Raw genomic sequence first — 12,574 nt, 5'->3', positions numbered from 1 at the left:
AATGTAGATTCTGATTCAGTTGATCTGGACGGGGCCTCAGAGTTTATATGTCGAATAAACTGGGTGATGTGGCTGGTCTACAGGTTACTCATTACTCATTAGCCATGCCCAAACATAGTGACTTAGTTGGTCTGGGGTGGGCCCTGAACATGGATGCTCTTAAAACCTGCTGAACGATCTAAAATAGAGCCTGATTTCAGAAAAGCTGGGTAGACTGTCATCTTACTGACAAAAATACCTTTTATATAGCTGATGCTTGAATAATTCTTCATAGCGAGAAAATGTGATTGTGGAATCTTTGATCAGCAGCCTGTGTAATGATTCAAAGGCCTTCTTTCTATCATTTCAAGCTACTTATAAATACATAACTTCCTCACCGCTTTGAATTACACACACACACACACACACACACACACACACACACACACACGCCATCTTAATTCAAGGTAAGATCAAACATTCTAAGTAAGGCCTCTCAGAGTAGTCCAAGGGTCTGCTTTATCAAGTTCACCTATGAGCTTTTCAGAATTGCAAAATTTCACTCCACCTCCCACAACCCACTGAATCAAAATTTATATTTTTAATAAGATTTTACGGTGATTTGTGGGCTCATTAAACTTTCAGGATCATGCTCTAATGAAGAAATTACCTTGCATGTTTTCCAAAGATTCACACTGAAACATTTCCTACAAGGGCTTATTTTAATATAGTGGCCAAAGCACTTAAGAAAATTAATGTTAGCATCCAGCCAGGATGAGTAATATGAGGGAATGTACTATTGGATTCTTTCTGTTTTATTTAAGCAAGGTAAAATTGAGGTTATACCAAATTCCTCAAGGTGATCACCAGCTTTGCTGTGTTGAGGGCATGAGTCTTCAGATGAACTGGGCTGAATCAAGTTGATACACTTGAACAAGGAGTGAATGGTTGGTTTGTGAGTTCTTTAGGAATGAGGTACAGAATCCACTGTAACACTTTCATTTCTTCCCTTTTATCCCTTCCACCATCACTCTATACTTTCTTCAAATCCTTTAAGCCGCTCTACTGGAAGGTAGTGCAAACATTGATGCAAAAGTAACCAACAGAAGGGATGGGGCCCAAGATACAGCTCTTTGGTGCCAGAAACAACTATTTAATAGCCTTAACTCAAAGTGTAGCCCACTGACCAGCAGCATCTGCAGCATCTGGGAACTTGTTAGAAATGCAGTCTCTCAGGCCCCACCCAGACCTATCTATCAGAATCTTCAGTTTAACCAGATCCTTAAGAGATTCATACACATCTTAAAATTTGAGAAGCAATAGTATAATGACCTTGTGTTAGATATTGTCCCTGTAGAGGTGTGGAGAAGCAGCCATGTGCCTGGTTGCAAGTCACAGAATTATTAATATTAATATTATATATATATATATATATATATATTATATATATATAGTATATATAAACTTGCTCTTAAATAAAAGATCATAAATTCTTCCCCAGTTATCTCAGTATTAATTGATTCCATGTTACCAGATTCTAGCTTGCATTGGATTATCCTATTGTTTTTATATACTACATACCAACATTGCTCCTTAATTTGATATTAATTATGTCTTCTTAGATACTACATACCCATCCTAATAGTCCATATGGATAGAAATACTTCACATATGCCAATTATTTCAAAAAATTAAAAATTGTGCAAGTATCTAAACTTTATTTTTTCAAACAAGAGACAAGACATAGAAAAAAAACTGCATTTGAGTTTCAGCTTTTTGTTACCAGCTGAGTGGCTATGAGAACTAGCTGAATTCCTCCATGCCTCAGCTTTCTTGTTTATAAAATTGGAATAATCATCACACTTTGCAGTTTTGGGAATCCCTTTTGTTCTTCATTATGTCTTCAGTAGCACAGAGTCAGCTCCACAAAATGGTTTTTGAACAAATGAATAAAATTTTGAAAACCTTCCCAGGACATCAAAGGTACGGAGTAATATTAATTTCTTTTAGCAATTTCACATTTTCCACATAGGATCTTTTGAATCCAAATATATCATTTCATTTACAATATACTCAATGAAATATATTTGCTAAATATTTATGCACGTGTATGTGTGTATACAGATACACACACAGTCTTTTTTGAAAGAACTATATATTATTACTGGATATCTGGAGGTTTTGTTTTAGTCAATGTTTGATTGTGCCTGGCAAACTTCAGGGAAAGCAGTATTGTAAGCAAGGGATGCAGGGAGCTGAAGGTGGTCTGGCTCTGTCGCGAAGAGTGTTTTATTACTGAAATTGTTAAAGCATTATGATAATAAAAGGTAGACCAACTTGGGTCATGCTTATAACTGTTGCAAAATTCTTTACAAACAATACACCTCTGCATTGCCTGAATCTCGGACCTCCCAACTTTCACTCATCATCCAAGGCTCAGAAATGGCCAATAGCAGCCCAGCCCAAATGCAGGGCCCAAAGACTGCAGAGTGTCATCTGTTCTGACGCTCAACAATGGAAGAGAAGCCTCCAATAGGGTGACTTTATGGTCCTATACACAATCCTTTAGGATAGTCCACAGCTGTGCCATGTAGGTTTTGCTCCCACCCCTGTCACATCCTGACCATATTCCCTACCACTCTCTCTCTCACTCATTTTGTTGATCTTTAAACTTGTCAAGCACACTCATAACCCAAGGCGTTTGCACCTGCTCTTCTTTACACCTATAATCTTCTTCCCCGAGGTTTCCATATGATTTTCTTCGTCATTTCCTTCAGGTCTCCGCTCAAATATCACATTCTCAGACCATGACATGCCATGGCCCCATCCCTCTCTAGCACTTCACCCTGCTCTATCTTTCTTCATGCCTCTTGAGCTCTACCTGGCACTAGATTGTATTTTTATTCATTTACTATCTGTAAGAATTATTTTATTTTATTCATGACTATGTCTCCAGTACATAGATCACTACCAGGCTCATAGCAGGTGGTCAGTATTTGCTAAATAAATAAAAAACCATCTCTAAGCCCTGCAGCCCTTTGCCACTCAGGATTGGGAATGAACTGAAGGCCATAATGATATTCCTGCCTAGTCTACACTACACACTCAGGTGAGAGACCAATGGGAGTTGAGACCATAGCAGACAATTCCTTAATTCAACAAGTTCTCTCAGGGGCATCAGTGGTGTCCCTGATGCTGAAGCACATGATCATTTCCTGTTTTAAAAAATAACCTGCCACGTGTCCATCTGAGGAGAAAGTCACTACATCGTACAAACTAGATTAAAGTTCTACACTAGATTTTTGTACTGCTGCTAGCTCCAAGAATCAGGCCACTGAATGCCCAGCTTCCTCAAGAATCTGCTCTGGGAATAATGACATCATGCCTTAACTCATCTGAATCTCATTTTCACCCACTGACCAATTCAGACAAAACCAATTACATGATGTCATTTTCTATTTCCAAAAGGAGGCCAGGCATTTGGATGAATATTTACTTCCCATTAGCATACTAGAGCTATGGCAGGCAGCCTCATCTTCATGCTAATGAAACCTGTTGAAATGATAACTAACAAGGCCAGGTTGTCAAAATCCATTTTCTAGCTATGTGTGATGCTTAGCTACTCAGTTTGACATCACAAGGAGATTCAGGAGATACAAATATGAGCTGGCTATTTGTTTTGAAAATTGAGAACAGATCTTTTGCTCAATAAAAACTGCCTTCAAGGAATGCCAAAAACAGCTTTGAACTAATGTGAAGAGAACTTATTAAAGAAATTACTTAAAATGCTGACATATTAATTGTTAGATTGGGATTTAAATGTATAATTAATGTGCATGTGTAATTGTGTTTTCTTCAGAGATAACCAACTCCATTTCATTACTCAGATTAATTCTACCATCATAAACATAAAAAATGTATGGGGCAGAGAGTTGCATGTTCAGAACCATCCATTTCCTCTTTTAGGTATATGGTTGGATGACAAGTCCCAGTGGAAAGATGTAGCCAGGTGACTGACTTCTAGCAAGTGGAATAAGAACTAAAGTGTATGTTCACAAAAACCTTCTATTGGTGATTCTCCATGTTCTTTGTTCTTTCCCCTCTTGGCTTGAGTAGCCTAGTGGGGTAAATTGGGAGTCCCCATTTGAAGATGATGAGTCTACAACACTGAAAGATTCTGGGTCTATGAACCATGTATTGAAGGGGAGTAGTTTCCATAAGAAGCTTTTTCTCAACAACAAAATAATCTTTGATATACAGTCATACCTCGGTTTTCGAAAGTCTCCGTTGACGAACATTTCGGTTTAAGAATGCCATAAACCCAGTAGTAAATGCTTCGGTTTTCGAACACACCTCGGAAGTCGAACATGCCATGCAGCTTCCACTGAGTGCAAGATCCTGAGGCCTAGCTGTGGGCTGTTGAGTCCTGAGCACCCTCGCAACACAGAGGTGATATTTGGGCTTATTTGGTGACTGTGTGCAGTCAATCTGTGGTCATCTCATCTCAGGAGCACTCTTGCAACCAGTTTGTTTTTGTGCCTGTGTGGAACCGAGTGCATAAATCTGTGTTCATCTAATCTAAGTAGTCCTCTTGCAACCAATTTGTTTTTGTGACTGTGTGCAATCAATCTGTGTTCTTGTCATCTCAGGAGCCCTCTGCCAATCACCCCTTGCTGTGAAAAATGGATAAAAGCTGCAAAGCCAAGAGAATCATTAATAGAACAATAATAGAAGTGAAGAAGTAAATTATTTCCAAACATGAAAGTGGTGTCCGTGTATGTGATCTGGCAACGGAATGTGGTATTGCCAAATCTACAATTTATACCATCTGAAAAAATAAAGAAGCCATTAAAGAAGCCAATGTTGAAAGAGGTGTTAAAACACTTACAAGACAAAGAACACAGACAACTGAAGAAGTGGAAAAGTTGCTTTTCATATGGATAAATGAAAAACAGTTGGCCAGTGACAGCATTTCTGAGAGCATAATTTTGAAAAAGCTTTACATTTGCATGCTAACCTCATCAAAAACACCCCTGGAACAAGTGCTGAGAGTGATACCTTCAAGGCAAATAGAGGGTGGTTTGAAAAGTTTAAGAGGAGAAGTGGCATACACGATGTGGTGAGACATGGTGAAGCTGCCAGAGCCAACAAAGAAGATGCTGACCAATTTGTTTTGGAATTTAAAGATTATGTAGAGGCAGAGGGTTTCCTTCCCCAACAAGTTTTCAACTGTGATGAGACAGGCCTCTTTTGGAAGAAAATGCCAAAGAAGACCTACCTAACAAAGGAGGAGAAATCATTGCCAGGACACAAGCCCATGAAAGACAGGCTAACCCTTTTATTTTGTGGGAATGCAAGTAGGATTTTAAGTTGAAGCCTTTGCTAGTCTACCATTCTGAGAACCCCAGGGTATTTAAGAAAAACGATGTCATAAAAAGTAAGTTGCATGTCATGTGGAGGGCAAACAGCAAAGCTTGGTAACCAGGCAATTTTGTATTGAGTGGGTTCATGAAGTGTTCAGGCCAAGTATAAAAAAATACCTCCACGACAAAAACCTTCCAGTGAAATGCCTGCTTGTTGTGGATCATGCTGCCCTCTGGCTTGGAGGACGAGTTGATGGAAGAATTAAGTTTTATCAATGTAAAGTTTTTCCCCCCAACACAACTCCTCTCATCCAGCCCATGGACCAGCAGGTCATATCTAATTTTAAGAAGCTTTGTACCAAAGCGCTGTTGCAAAGATGCTTTGAGGTGACCTTGGACACAGAGCTAACCCTCAGAGAGTTCTAAAAGAATCATTTCAATGTCCTACATTGCTTACATCTCATAGACAAAGCATGGAGGGATGTGTCTCACAGAACAGTGAAGTCAGCATGGAAGAAATTGTGTCCAGACGCTGTCCCTGAACGTGTATTTGAGGATGTTGAAGAGGATGCTCCTATGTTGAGGATATTGTGTCTCTGGGAAAGTCCATGGGCTTGGAAGTGAGCAGTGATGATGTGGAGGAGTCAGTGAGGACCACAAGTCTGAACTCACCACAGAAGAACTTCAACACCTTCTGACGGAGCAGCAACAGGGGGCAACTGAGGCATTGTCTTCAGAGGAGGAGGGAAGACAAAGTGTTTCTACTGCACTTATCAAAGAAATGTGTGCAAAATGGGTTGAAGTGCAAATTTTTGTTGAAAAATACCACCCTGATAAAGCTGCTGTAAGTCATGCCACTAACACTTTCAATGATAATGCTATGTCTCACTTTAGACAAATTTTAAAACATTGGAAAAAGCAAATGTCAATTGAAAAACTTTTAGTGAGGAAAAGATCCAGTGAGTCTAAACCAGGTGTCGGTGTAAAACAATCAAGGGAAGGAATGGCAGAAGAGGAGTCACCTACAGTGATTATGGAAGAGGGCTATAGAACACCTGAACAACACTCACCTATTGCGATTATTGAAGGGGACCCGCCATCCAAACCATGACTGTCATCATTGCAGGTAAGAAAAAATGACATTTTCATTTTTATCATCTACAGTACTGTTTTTACATTGTGTTTATTTATTATTGCTTTTACAGTACAGTCTATTGTGTTTATTGCTTTCATTGCCTATCATTTATGGATCCATGGTATTATTAGATAGTAAAATTCATGCTAAGTTGCCGTTTTAGGGGTCAATTTTGAAGGTCGGGAACGGATTAATCCACTTTGCATTACTTTCTATGGGAAACCGTGCCTCAATTTTCGAATGTTTCAGAACACAAACGGTCTCCTGGAATAGATTACATTCGAAAACCGAGGTACCACTCTAGTGTTAATCTATTGAGATTTAGGCATTTATCTTTTATGGCATCCAGCACCAGAGAGGACCATGCCTTCCTCCATTCCTCTTTTTACAATTTCTTGTCTTTATAATCTAGCATTTTGACCCATCATTCTTTAATTCTCCAAAATACTTGAGTGACCAGTATAAGATCCCAAAGACGAAGAGAACTTTTCTATTCCAAAGACAGTCATTCTGTACAACTACGGTATGTCTGGGGACAGGCTAAGTTTAACCAATCAGTTTAGCAGGTTGAGATGGTTTTAACTATTATATCAGGGGTTGGTTTATGCATCATCATCTGCCTTCTACTTAACAATTAAATGAAGTAACCACCAGGACCCCGTCACTGGTATTATGGGTTAAATAATAATAATAACATACATAAAATAAAATAAGTAAAATGAAATAAAACAGCAATGACAAAAGAACCATTTTTTTGAATTATATGTCGTGGTTTAATTTGGGCCAAAATCAATTCCACAAAGGTTTGAAAACAATAATATCTATACAATCAAATAATCTATTTTTAATTTTCCTTGAAACGAAAGTTCAACTATTTAGCTAAAAAAATAAATAAATACAAAACTAAGCTAAATTTACGAATGCATACATTGCTAGTATCCTTCGGGAAAAATTTTAAATGATCACTTTTGCATTTGTTATGAACATCAAATAGTTTTAAAATATTTTATATCGCCACCTTGAAGCAATGGAAGTTGGCAAAGGTTGTTTTTAGTGTTTCTGGAGAGGGCAGTAAGAGAGCCAGGAACTACTAAACTCTCAATTCCCAGAAATACCTCCATTGTCTACAAATTTATGAGAAAACATCAAATTCACCAAAATACTGCATAAATGAGAAGCTCCCCAGAATTAAATTGCTCCATTGAGGAAGTTATTATTCTAATTTAATAGAGATAGAGAAACTTATCCAGCTAGAGCACAGCCCATAAATGAAGGGCTGTTCAAAGATTGCACCTTGAAAGAACAGCATGTGTTAAATTTAGAGCTCTTTGAAATACATAACAAAGCAAGCCTACAAAATCCAATTCACCTAGCAGGGGGTCCATTGTGAACGCTAGTGAAAAATAAACATACCAGCTAGCTGAGAGGAATCAAGCTGTCTGTCTCAAATCTTCCGAAGTTTTTTTTTTTCTCTTTCTGTTTAATTAATATTAATTTTCCTTTGGTAAAATGTCAGGCTCCTTGGTAACAGGCAATTTATCAATTGCTTCTTCTCCATCTACCTTTCATTCCTGTCCTATTGTTCATAATCAGAGGTCTTTATGGAAATACTCTTTTCTTTAGGGAAATTAATGCATTAAAGCAATGCTTCCCCGAGTGTGTTCTGTAGAACACAACTCTGAAAAGGAAATTACTGGGGAAAGAAAAAGGGGTTCATATTCATGTCAGATACCCTCTTGAACACTTACAATGTTTATTTACATATTAAAGGATCAAGGAACCCTTTAGTTATGGCATAGGCTTCCATTTATTCAGTCTGAAGTTCTCCAGACTTATTCAGCCACAGAACCATTTTTAGTATACCATCTAAATAAACATTTCTTCAAAGGAGATACACACATGTCCGATAAGGATATGTAAAGATGCTCACATCACTAGGATTAGATAAAGGCAAATAAAAAACAAAATAATCAAATTTCATAAAAATATATACAATATGATTCCGTTTATATACAGCAGGATTCTTTACATCCACTAGAAAAAGCTACAAACAAACACAGATATGACAAGTGTGGGTGAGGATGTGGAGAAACTGGAATTATGATATACTGATGGTATGGATGTAAAATGGCTCAACTCTTTAGGAAAACATTCTGGAGCTTCCTTCAAGTATAAACATAGAGTTATCATGTGACCAAGGAATTCCACTCCTAGGTATATACCCAAGAGCCAAGAGAAATGGAAGGAGAGAGAGGTAATTAAGGAATGATAGCTGTAAATGCTTGAGAATTGATAAAGTCAGTTGTCAAATTTAGGAAGTTGAACAAATCCTGAATGGGATACTTAAAAAGAAACCCACACCTGGAGACACTATAGTGACATTTCAGAAGACCAAAGACAACCTGAAAATATTAAAAGTAGACAGTGGGAAAGAGCACTTCCAAAAAATAACAATTAGCCTGTCAACTGATTTGTCAACAGCAACAATGAGTACGAGGCTGTGGGATGCTTCGGTTAATATGCCAAGGAGGAACAAATGTCAACTAGAAACTAAAACCCAGTGAATCCAACTTTCGCTATAAAAGGTAAAAGAAGGCCATTTTTATTCCAGAAAAAAATGGGAAATGTGTAACAACAGATGCTCCTAGAGGAATCTCTGTAGAATGCACTCCAGGCACAAGGAAAGTAAAGCCCAAATGCTAAGTCAAAGATGCAAGGATAGGTGAACCAACAAACTAACAAGTGAGTGAACTTAAATAAACATCAATGATATTAAAAATGTTTACTTTGTGTGGTTCAAGAAGATAAAATTAAATACTAGACAATGGCTGATGCCTAAATGCTTAACATATTTGTATTACTCAATAGAAGCATACGATTTTGATTAAGTAAAAATTAAGTACACATGTTAACATTTCTGGGGTAACCAGGAGATTAGAAAAAAAAGAGCACAGTATACAATTTCGAACTAGTTCAACAAGAAAAAGAGAAAAAAATGAAACCTGGCAAAACTGAACTGAAAATATAGAGCAGTGAAAAATGAGTGACTGTGGCTAACTGCTTCAACATAAATAAATTTCAAGTAGTGTTAATCAAATTTCATAAGAATATACACAATATGATTCCGTTTATATTCAGTAGGGTTCTTTTTTTAAAGTTTCTAAAATATGTAGTTTAATGATATGTGCTTTGGTATGTCATACAATTATAAAGAGAAAGATGAGAAAAATAGGCACACAATTCAGAACAGTGGTTGCTGTGGTGGGATAGAAAAGAAAAGGATAAGAGAAGGGTACACAGAGGTTTTCTAAGCTAGGGCAAGCTGGTGGTAGTTATACACATGTTCATTTTATTGTTACTCTTTGTATCTTTTACATATATTATAAATACCTGTGTGTTATAAATACACAATTAAAAGTATGCAGAATGTATACAGACAATTAATGCAAAACTAAAAATATTCAGAGTGGAAAAAAAAAAAATCAGGATAGTGAGTGGCCTAAAAATCAGAATGCATAAGAAATCCATGAACAAACTGGAGTTTTTCCACCAGAGAATGGAGACGTTAAAAGGGCTTCAGGATAATGGTCTTCAAATATTTGGAAATGTGGCCAATTGGTTAGATAGATCCAAGGGCAAAGTTACTACCAATCCATGGAAATTTAGGGAAACAGATTTAGGTTCATTAAAAGGAAAATATTTTGCCCTCTTTCTCAGCCATAGTCCAAAGATAAAATATGGCAACCTAGGAGGGGTAAAGTCTTTGCACAAGGACACATGTAGGCTTCTTACAAGGATTCTGGCATTAGATAACTTTTGAAATAGCTATACTCCTCAGATATTATAAAAAATTCCATCTGGGTCACTTTATACTTCACGGTCTCTTGCTGTAGGGAGACCAAGTTTTCAGAGGCCCTCTAGAACTATGCTCTGGTCATTTTTTATATCGATATAGTCATTATGTATACCATATGTCTACATTAGCCTTCAATTTTCTGGTTTCATCTTCAATTACAAAACTACTAGTTATGGATGTTTGGCTCAAATAAAAGGAAACCTGACTACCAGTACCCATAGGGTTTTCTTTTCCTTACATAACAGGATGTCTGCAGGTATGTAGGGCTGTCATGGCTGTTAGGGTTCTGGGCTCTTTATGTCTTTATGCTCTGATAATTTTAGTCTCTGGATTTTGTCTCCATCGTCATATAATGGTGACCCTATATCTTCTATTTTTGAAATTTAAACCTCTGATGCAATTTGATTTGACAGTGAATTGGCTTGGGACTTTTTGAAAACTTTCTTCTCCTTTCTTTGTTTGTCTCTCCTCCCTGCCAGACCTCCATGACTCTGTTTACCGTACATTTACTATGCGTACCAGTTCCAATGGTTCTGTTTACTTCGGACAAGTGTGCACACCTGGCCTGGTAACTTGGGAGGGGTTTTGGCATCAGTGGGATTAAATCCTGACCCTGGGGCAGACCAGCCTCTAGAAAGCACCTTTTTCTGGAGTTGCCTGTCTAACTTCTCCTTCATTTGTTCTGCCCCTCCTCGCATGTCTATAAAACTTTGGTGATATGAAGAGGAGGAAGGCAGTCTTTGTCACAAGGAGTCCACTGTCTTCCCTTAATGCTGGCATTTTAGAATAAAACCTGCTTCCCTTTCCACCAACCTCGCCTCTTGAGTTTTGCTTTCCTGCAGTGAGCAGCCAGACCTTTTGCACAGTAACAGTCACAAGATGGCTGATCCACCTCCAACTCTCATTCACTCAAGGCTGAATAACCCAGGAAGGTGTTCTTATAATTCTTTGCCTTTTTATTCATGAAAGAAGGTTTTCTCCAGTAGCTTTCTGCTTACTGGCCCTCAGGAGATTACCTGGCCTATCATGCTTAAGAGCAGATTAGGAAAATCAAGTTTGCATTTAAGCCATACTGCAGAGGGTGGTGGGGAAAACACATGGTAAAGAGATGGTCAGAGTCGGTCTAAACGCTGATCTGTTTTCCTGCCATAGAAACTCAGAACCAGCACAGCACTGATTCAGTCTCAAGAGATTGTTAACATATCATGCTGGCTTTTGCATTTATCCAGATTGGTTGATTCACTTAAAAATATAATCTAGAATGAAGGAAAAATGTCTATTAAAAAAACAACTGATAAATGAAATAGGAAGTTGAATTCGCTGCAATATCAAGCTTTCAACAAAACATTTAAATTATGTAATAAGATCTGGGGAGCTTGTTTAAGAATACCTAAAAGCAAACAGCTGCATTATAAGCTATACACACTAAGAAACATAAAATCAATCTGTCCTCTTAAAAAATGCCTCGATTTGTCTTAATCAATCATTCTTAAATCATTTCGGCGCAGCTCCCAGTTCAACCTTTTTATAAATCATGATTGTAGAAAGGTGACTGGATGACTGCTCCGTGTCACCACCAGTAATAAGAGGACTATCAATATTTTTAGAACTTAACACATTAGAAGCTAGTGAAAGAGCTTAAAGGTTTATTCAGTCTCAGTGACAACTCACTGAGTTTATATACAGCATCGAATGTTTAGAATAGTGTTCTGCACACTTGCTAAATATTAGCCAGTGTGATTCTTGTTATTTAAGTTCATGAAGCAGGCAATTCTTATGATACACACACACACACACACACACACACACACACGTGCTTGCACAAAACAAAAAAAGCTTATCCTAAAGCAAATCTCCTCAAGAAAAAGAAAACATGTGCTTTATTTATTTTATCACTATAAACAAGAGGGAAATTAAATATTTGGCAAGTTGGAATGGGGTATTTTTAAGACGAGATGGATTTATACAATTCCAATCAGACTTAGCAAAACATTTATGACACATTTTTATGAGGGAATTAAATCAAACGACATGAAATTCCAGACATAAATATTACGTTTGTTTCCACGTAAAATAAAATGCAACACAGTGAAATAAAAGAAACTTGCTAAAGCCTTACTCCTTGAGTATCAAAACTGTTTTCGCCATAGGAGGAAAGGCGCAACACTGCACATGGTTTTGTGTTATTACTTAGCCTCCTAATCAGACTGCAGTTGTGTCTGCATAAGGCATCTTTTTAAT

At 37.5% G+C, this 12,574-nt stretch overlaps 1 protein-coding gene across 2 annotated transcripts in view; it reads right to left on the bottom strand.

Moving 5' to 3' along the window:
- The window catches only part of PLCB1 (phospholipase C beta 1), a 680,752-nt gene that overhangs the window by 371,122 nt on the left and 297,056 nt on the right, over nt 1–12,574 (bottom strand). The gene's annotated exons all lie outside the window — the stretch shown is intronic.

Source organism: Rhinolophus sinicus, linkage group LG13 (genome assembly GCF_036562045.2).
Source record: "Rhinolophus sinicus isolate RSC01 linkage group LG13, ASM3656204v1, whole genome shotgun sequence".
NCBI classification, from domain to species: domain Eukaryota; kingdom Metazoa; phylum Chordata; class Mammalia; order Chiroptera; family Rhinolophidae; genus Rhinolophus; species Rhinolophus sinicus.
The sequence above is the reverse complement of the archived record's forward strand: the minus strand, read 5'-3'. Positions and strand labels throughout refer to the sequence as shown.